The 9,264-nt window shown below is 34.3% G+C and overlaps 1 protein-coding gene across 1 annotated transcript in view; it reads left to right on the top strand.

The window, feature by feature from the left end:
- The first annotated feature begins 3,166 nt into the window (after positions 1-3,166).
- Positions 3,167-9,264, top strand: part of LOC123308636 (transcriptional regulator Myc-2) — a 128,992-nt gene continuing 122,894 nt past the window's right edge. The window contains exon 1 of the mRNA XM_044891394.1: positions 3,167-3,582. The gene's annotated coding sequence lies outside the window, so the exon portion shown is untranslated. The remainder of the gene's footprint in view (positions 3,583-9,264) is intronic.

Below are 9,264 nucleotides of genomic sequence, written 5' to 3'. Positions count from 1 at the left end.
CATAATTTCCAAAACCTATCGATTTAGTGAATTAATTTAGAAAAAATAATAAAATTTTTATTTCCATGTCAATTGAAGAATTTACCATATTTAAGTCATATTTATTCCTTCTAATTGTCCTATTGGTCAGAAAGTTTATTCAACATGTGTGAAAAATGTATCAAATCCAAAATTTAAATCCATAATAGGTGATCACCAATTTCTGGTTGTAATTGAGTCATTTTTATTTATTTACAATTTTTTTATTTCGATCTTTTATATTGTTATGATAGTGATTATTCGGTAGGTATATCTATACTCCCGGAAAAAATAAAAAAAATCTTCTCCCCACCTGAAAAATGCAAATAGCAGTCTCGAAAAATAACACCCTATTCATACTTCCTTTATGGCGTACTAAAACATTTTCTTCCTGTACTCGCAATCAGCAAAACTTGTCGAAATTGTTGACCACCCACCGGCGTCAACTACCTCGATGGGTCAATTTGCGCCGGGTAGTTAGGTACCTACCAAAATTTGGAAAATTAGAAATGCGAGGGTAGGCCCCATCCTACGTTCAGTTCACGTTTGGACTTCACCCTGTGCAGTAGTACCATTAAGGGCGTCCGATATTGCTGGATTCCGAGTGTTTGCTAAGAGTGAAAATTTGTGTTTGAAGTTTCCAGTCACAGGTGTATCATGTAAGTTAACTTGATTTTTTTTTCCTTAAAATATCCCGAACAATTCGGTACGAATAAAAATAAAATAAATTTTTCTTGATTTTTCGCACAAAATTAACTGCGAATTAAATTGAATTTGCAAGAAGTTGGAAAATATAAATTAAAAATATACTTAGGTAAAAATAGAATTCGGAATTATGACTTTAAATTTTTGAATTTCCTGCTCAAAAAAAAGTGTTAGGTTGTACTATTAATATTACCGCATTGGCAATATTTCCATTATTTTGTCATTTTTCAATATTTTTATCGCGATTTTCATTCTACAATAAAAATTTTGGTGCGAATTTTTTATTATAGCTGTATATAATATTTAAATTTAACTACCTGTGTATATAAAGTGAGTTGATTGAAAGTTGATGTGCAAAATAAATATAAAATAATATTATAAAATATAACCGATTTTCCGATTCCTGTAAGATTTTTTTATATATCCGTATTATACCTATTTATGGACGATATTTATTAAACTACCTATATCTATAAAATTCTCGACTCTTGAAATAGTTGCTCAAAATTTGTGGATCAATTTTTATTTTTATTTGCAAAATTTGTCATCAGTGTTTTTTTATCTATTGGGCATTTTTGAGTTATTGTTGTAAAAGATATACAAATGTCTACTTTCTCGACTAGAAGAATCTTAATGCCAAACGAATTAATATTTAAATTCATGCCGGATAAAAATAGCAAATGAAGATCTGTTCAAAAAATAATTATCAACACTTTTCTCATCATGAAAACAATATTATTCTCGTTGTCATATTTCGTCGAGATTTTGCTTAGTTGAGCAAATAATTAGCGAAAATCGATTTTAAATGAATTTGCAAAAAAAAAACAATAATGACTGTTGGGGTTTTCTCAAAATTCATCTTTTCTTTCTCTTCTTTCTTGGAACTCATCTAAAGCATGATCTGAGTACCTAAGTTGAAATTATGTGTACCTACTTTTATTCTGCGACTGTTTGAAGAGAGAAGGGTTGTAACGAGTTTATAATTTCATTTAGTAAATTCAATAGTCACTATTTTTGGGACAGTTGTTTGAGGTTGTTCAATAAATAAAGTTGAGAATCATTCAGTTTATGAAGATCAATTTGAAGCTTTTAACTATTTCTAGAGATGAATCATTTCGTGACAATAGAATCAATGGCCAAACACTGATAAACAAATTCAAAGGGGGCATTATTACCTCTCGTTATTTAACAGTAATAATATTTTGCTCATAGAAAAGTAATTATTAGATATATTAGGGAAAACTTAGGTATTTTCTGGAAATCTTCGGATTCTGAATAAGAATTCTGTATTTGATGAAAAAAAAAAAAGAAAATAATCGGAAATGATAGTTATAGTAGATATTATTAATTGAAAAATATTTTCGAGAACTTTCCATCAAGATAATTCGTGAAAAAACATTTTTCGACATTTTTCTTGTGTTCCTTGTTTCACAATTCGTTTTCGTACAATACCCAATACTGTTGAGCTAAATAATAATATTTAAGATTTAAATCTGCGTCGTCTTCAGTTTGAATATTTTTTCAATAGATCAACGAGATAATACCTAAAATTTTTCGTTTTTATTTTCACAATATATTGGATTTATCATTCAACTAAAAATAATCTAAGCTACAATAAAATGGTGAAAATCCATTGCGATTTTGAATATACCAAATGCAATATTTTCAATTGAAAAAATAGTGTGCGAAGCGAAAGAATAAAAATAACAATATATTTTGCTATAAATTTCTAGCATAATTTTCAATGACTCGGTATTGTCAAAAATGTCAAAATATATGAGGATCAGGGTTTTCACCTAATTTTTTGTGAAGGAAAATATGTAGTATTTTTCATCATTCTGCATAATACAAAAAAGTGCATATTCGCTTTATTTCAAAATCGAACATTATTTTAAAAAAGGAAATTATACCGCCAACAAATTGGCATTTTGACATAGACATTAATATCATGCATAAACATTATGGGACATGTTCCATTATATTATTTTCCGTATTGTCCGATGCATGTAGAATAAATAGTCGCTTTTTTCGCAAGTTCCTAGAAAACTCGAGACCTCCGCCTATTCAAAATGCGGTGCCGGTCTAGTCTACGGAAATTTCGTACATTCCATTGCGGATATTCAGACGCAGCCGGTGTCAAATACAGGTCTCGTGATTGGTTGCCACGCCGCGTCCTGACGCGCTGTCAAGTAGTTCCACGTTTCACGCACGGATATCGTTGAAAGTACGCTACGACAACTGCAAAATAACACGGCAGAAGATGAATAGGTGACAGTTTCATCTAATTCCGTTGATAATTTCGCCGGTACCTTTTTATTTGGCAGATATTCGGAAGAATCATTAATTGGGAGGGGGCCCTTACGCACGTCTTTGATTATGAAAGTCGAGCCGAAGAAAGCCGAACGCTTCCCGCCCATGGTCCCGAACTCCGCCGGCCGGCATTTCTTACTTTAGAGCTCGGCTCCTACCAAAGGCGGTTGTATCTCGCGATTTAACAACTGTAGTTGTCAGTTCGGTTCGGCATTCGGCGTTTAGTAGTCGTGCTTCCCGGTCAAGTCCGTGTCAGTTTCAATAAACACGGGTGTTTAATTTTTCGGTAACCGGCGATAGGTCATCAATCGTAAATTCTACCGCTGCAAGACCTACGAGTCAAAAGGAACTTTTATATAATACTAAGCATGTATACAAAGTTGGTTGTCAAAGTAAAGGAGTGTGGTTTTGTTAATAATATTGTCCTCTCAACTTCGATAATCTGTTTTGTGCTACATACTCCGTGTGTCAGAAAAAAAACTACGAACTACTAGGAGTAACTACTGCAGAGAATTCAGTGCTTTAACTTGATATACCTCAGCTTTTAAGGTGAGCTTCTAGCTAACTTGAAACTACACCTTAAAAATCATCAAGCTAGGATATCATCAGATTGAGGAAAACATGAAACTGTTTATATCTCCTGTTGTCACTTTTCAATTTCTCAGTGAAAACATTCCACGCATATGTAGTTTTGATTTTTTGCTTACAAGAAAGGCCATAGTTTCTGATTTTTCCATATGTTGAGAAAAGTTGATTACGTAGCTGAATTAATTGAAGTATTTGGTGTGTGGTCAATCAACATTCCTGAAAGTGCACTGTTCTTGGAATTCTTCGCTGCATTGACGCATATTTCAAATACCAATACCTGCGACGTGTAACAGAATAGTAATTGAACCGGTACCAGCGCCTACTCGTGAAAGTAATGCAAGCCATACGTAAAATGTCATTTACCCGTGTTTGATATTTTAACAGCAATTAATCGGTGATACACCAATTTGCCAATTTTAGTAAAAAGATATTTGAACAATTATGAATGGAAACGTTTAATCATAATACGTGAATCGATGAATAATGGGATAGGTTTAGTTTGATTAATATGGATTCAGCAGTTTTAATATCCATTCAATTGATCCGCAAGAAGTCAATCAAAGATATTGACATTTTAGAAGCGATTTCAAAATGAAAACTTCCTATTTCTCCGACTCAAGGATAATTCCATAAATACAACAATGAGTTATAATGATCGTCATTAAGTTTCGATTGAGCTAAACGCCTCATAGTCATGAGTTCAAAAATCCTACCTTCTTGAGCGCCAACATTGTGCAATATGTATGTAATGATGTGATGCATCATTTTATGGGACAATTTAATTTGCCGGGCACAAGTAACTCACTTCAATTGCCTGCTGAAATAATGTCATCGAATTGGGACATTTACTGCAGGAAATATATCAGTTCCTCTCAGGAACTGTAATGGAAAAGGGGATTTGATTGATCTTGGTTTCTAAATGTTGCGGCTTCATGATTGGATTTAGTGGGTGTTTGCGGGTTAATGTTTCGAGCTTTATTTCAACAGATTAACGAAATTATACCCCCGATACCATATCGAATACTCGCGAGAAAGAAAAATCGTATAAATGAATTGAACTTCGTGATATTACGTCCATTATGTAATTTTGTTGAGGATGTGTCTGTTCCGCATTGATTAATTACGATTATCATTATCTACTCTAATTATTTTATTCAATTCCGTTGAATCAAGAGGTTGTAGAACATAAACAATTCATGTCATTCAATTATACTACTACTGAACTAGGTATTCATTTTGAGCGATTCTTGGGAAAAAATAATTAATTTTCGTTTGGTTTTGAGTTCAAAGCCAAAAAAAAAAGTTTATTAATGTTGTATACTCCAAAAAGGATTACTCAAAAAAGCTAAGCTAGCAGTGACAAGATAAGATTTTAAATTAGGACACCGCTAGTTTTCGACCTTGAAAGTTCGTACAAAATGGTGGATGCGCTTTCTATTATTAGCGGCCCCCGCTCTATTAATCATTATAACGACTTAATTTGGACCTTCTATTGTGTTTTGGGTGAACCTAAAATATACAAGGCGGTTAGAAAGTGGGATGTTTTGTTCTAAGCTAGAATAATTTCTTGAAAAATTATTGAAAAGTGCATGGGAAAGGATGATTTGGACTGTGATTCCTCGAAGTAAAATCGTCGGATTATAATGGCCATTTCAAACATTATCGGAGCCTTTTCGAGTCAATCAGAACTCAGGTATGCAAAGTCGGTCTGTAATATTCTCGGAACAGATTTCGCGCAGGTACTTCGATGAATGAAGAACGTTCCGCGAACCACCGGTGTGAACTTAGCAGCCACTTTCCAGCAGCCACTTCAGATCTAGCGGCCGTTTGACCAGTGGCGTCGGGTACTTTTTTTTTCGCGTACTGTGCTTACTGAAATCGGTATTAGGTCTCGGAAATGAATGAATTCTTTCAAACCCAGTGTGTTTATTCATTAGAAGATGATAAATACTATTTGAAAGATTTTTTATTCCAAGAATGTTGAAGTGTCAGTACCAGCCTTAAAATGGATATTCGAAATAAAATCGAAAATAGGTCTAAAAAATGAATAAAGGGTTTGAAATTCGGTGTATGTATTTATAAACTCTCAAAGAACGATATTCCAAGAGCTTTTTCATTTGCAGGACTTGGAAGGGTGAATTTCACCCCCTCTCCTCAGAGTCCACAGAATAAGTCGAAAATAGGTCTTAAAAATGAATAAAGGGTTTGAAATTCGGTGTATGTATTTATAAACCCACAACGAACGATATTCCAAGAGCTTTTTCATTTGCAGGACTTGGAAGGGTGAATTTCACCCCCTCTTGTCAGAGTCCACAGAATAAATCGAAAATAGGTCTTAAAAATGAATAAAGGGTTTGAAAATCGGTGTATGTATTTATAAACCCTCAAGGAACCATATTCCAAGAGCTTTTTCATTTGCAGGACTTGGAAGGGTGAATTTCACCCCTATTTCTAATAATGAAAAAAACATCGAAAATAGGTCTCAAAAATGAATAAAGGGTTTGAAATTCGGTGTATGTATTTATAAACCCACAACGAACGATATTCCAAGAGCTTTTTCATTTGCAGGACTTGGAAGGGTGAATTTTACCCCTATTTCTAATAATAAAAAAAACATTGAAAATAGGTCTCAAAAATGAATAAAGGGTTTGAAATTCGGTGTATGTATTTATAAACCCACAACGAACGATATTCCAAGAGCTTTTTCATTTGCAGGACTTGGAAGGGTGAATTTCACCCCCTCTTGTCAGAGTCCACAGAATAAATCGAAAATAGGTCTTAAAAATGAATAAAGGGTTTGAAATTCGGTGTATGTATTTATAAACCCACAACGAACGATATTCCAAGAGCTTTTTCATTTGCAGGACTTGGAAGGGTGAATTTCACCCCCTCTTCTCAGAGTCCACAGAATAAATTCGAAAATAGGTCTGAAAAATGAATAAAGGGATTGAAATTCGGTGTATGTATTTATAAACCCACAACGAACGATATTCCAAGAGCTTTTTCATTTGCAGGACTTGGAAGGGTGAATTTCACCCCCTCTTGTCAGAGTCCACAGAATAAATCGAAAATAGGTCTGAAAAATGAATAAAGGGTTTGAAATTCGGTGTATGTATTTATAAGCCCACAACGAACGATATTCCAAGAGCTTTTTCATTTGCAGGACTTGGAAGGGTGAATTTCACCCCTATTTCTAATAATGAAAAAACCATCGAAAATAGGTCTTAAAAATGAATAAAGGGTTTGAAATTCGGTGTATGTATTTATAAACCCTCAAGGTACCATATTCCAAGAGCTTTTTCATTTGCAGGACTTGGAAGGGTGAATTTCACCCCCTCTTCTCAGAGTCCACAGAATAAATCGAAAATAGGTCTTAAAAATTAATAAAGGGTTTGAAATTCGGTGTATGTATTTATGAACCCTCAAGGAACCATATTCCAAGAGCTTTTTCATTTGCAGGACTTGGAAGGGTGAATTTCACCCCCTCTTCTCAGAGTCCACAGAATAAATTCGAAAATAGGTCTGAAAAATGAATAAAGGGTTTGAAATTCGGTGTATGTATTTATAAACCCACAACGAACGATATTCCAAGAGCTTTTTCATTTGCAGGACTTGGAAGGGTGAATTTCACCCCCTCTTGTCAGAGTCCACAGAATAAATCGAAAATAGGTCTTAAAAATGAATAAAGGGTTTGAAATTCGGTGTATGTATTTATAAACCCACAACGAACGATATTCCAAGAGCTTTTTCATTTGCAGGACTTGGAAGGGTGAATTTCACCCCCTCTTGTCAGAGTCCACAGAATAAATCGAAAATAGGTCTTAAAAATGAATAAAGGGTTTGAAATTCGGTGTATGTATTTATAAACCCACAACGAACGATATTCCAAGAGCTTTTTCATTTGCAGGACTTGGAAGGGTGAGTTTCACCCCCTCTCCTCAGAGTCCACAGAATAAATCGAAAATAGGTCTTAAAAATGAATAAAGGGTTTGAAATTCGGTGTATGTATTTATAAACCCTCAAGGAACCATATTCCAAGAGCTTTTTCATTTGCAGGACTTGGAAGGGTGAATTTCACCCCTATTTCTAATAATGAAAAAAACATCGAAAATAAGTCTCAAAAATGAATAAAGGGTTTGAAATTCGGTGTATGTATTTATAAACCCTCAAGGAACCATATTCCAAGAGCTTTTTCATTTGCAGGACTTGGAAGGGTGAATTTCACCCCCTCTTCTCAGAGTCCACAGAATAAATTCGAAAATAGGTCTGAAAAATGAATAAAGGGTTTGAAATTCGGTGTATGTATTTATAAACCCACAACGAACGATATTCCAAGAGCTTTTTCATTTGCAGGACTTGGAAGGGTGAATTTCACCCCCTCTTGTCAGAGTCCACAGAATAAATCGAAAATAGGTCTGAAAAATGAATAAAGGGTTTGAAATTCGGTGTATGTATTTATAAGCCCACAACGAACGATATTCCAAGAGCTTTTTCATTTGCAGGACTTGGAAGGGTGAATTTCACCCCTATTTCTAATAATGAAAAAACCATCGAAAATAGGTCTTAAAAATGAATAAAGGGTTTGAAATTCGGTGTATGTATTTATAAACCCTCAAGGTACCATATTCCAAGAGCTTTTTCATTTGCAGGACTTGGAAGGGTGAATTTCACCCCTATTTCTAATAATGAAAAAAACATCGAAAATAGGTCTCAAAAATGAATAAAGGGTTTGAAATTCGGTGTATGTATTTATAAACCCTCAAGGAACCATATTCCAAGAGCTTTTTCATTTGCAGGACTTGGAAGGGTGAATTTCACCCCCTCTTCTCAGAGTCCACAGAATAAATTCGAAAATAGGTCTGAAAAATGAATAAAGGGTTTCATTTTTAAGACCTATTTTCGATTTATTCTGTGGACTCTGACAAGAGGGGGTGAAATTCACCCTTCCAAGTCCTGCAAATGAAAAAGCTCTTGGAATATCGTTCGTTGTGGGCTTATAAATACATACACCGAATTTCAAACCCTTTATTCATTTTTCAGACCTATTTTCGATTTATTCTGTGGACTCTGACAAGAGGGGGTGAAATTCACCCTTCCAAGTCCTGCAAATGAAAAAGCTCTTGGAATATCGTTCGTTGTGGGTTTATAAATACATACACCGAATTTCAAACCCTTTATTCATTTTTAAGACCTATTTTCGATTTATTCTGTGGACTCTGACAAGAGGGGGTGAAATTCACCCTTCCAAGTCCTGCAAATGAAAAAGCTCTTGGAATATCGTTCGTTGTGGGTTTATAAATACATACACCGAATTTCAAACCCTTTATTCATTTTTCAGACCTATTTTCGAATTTATTCTGTGGACTCTGAGAAGAGGGGGTGAAATTCACCCTTCCAAGTCCTGCAAATGAAAGAGCTCTTGGAATATGGTTCCTTGAGGGTTTATAAATACATACACCGAATTTCAAACCCTTTATTCATTTTTGAGACCTATTTTCGATGTTTTTTTCATTATTAGAAATAGGGGTGAAATTCACCCTTCCAAGTCCTGCAAATGAAAAAGCTCTTGGAATATGGTACCTTGAGGGTTTATAAATACATACACCGAATTTCAAACCCTTTATTCATTTTTAAGACCTATTT

This window comes from Coccinella septempunctata, chromosome 1, assembly GCF_907165205.1.
Source record: "Coccinella septempunctata chromosome 1, icCocSept1.1, whole genome shotgun sequence".
NCBI classification, from domain to species: domain Eukaryota; kingdom Metazoa; phylum Arthropoda; class Insecta; order Coleoptera; family Coccinellidae; genus Coccinella; species Coccinella septempunctata.
This window is presented reverse-complemented; position numbering and strand designations above follow the sequence as displayed.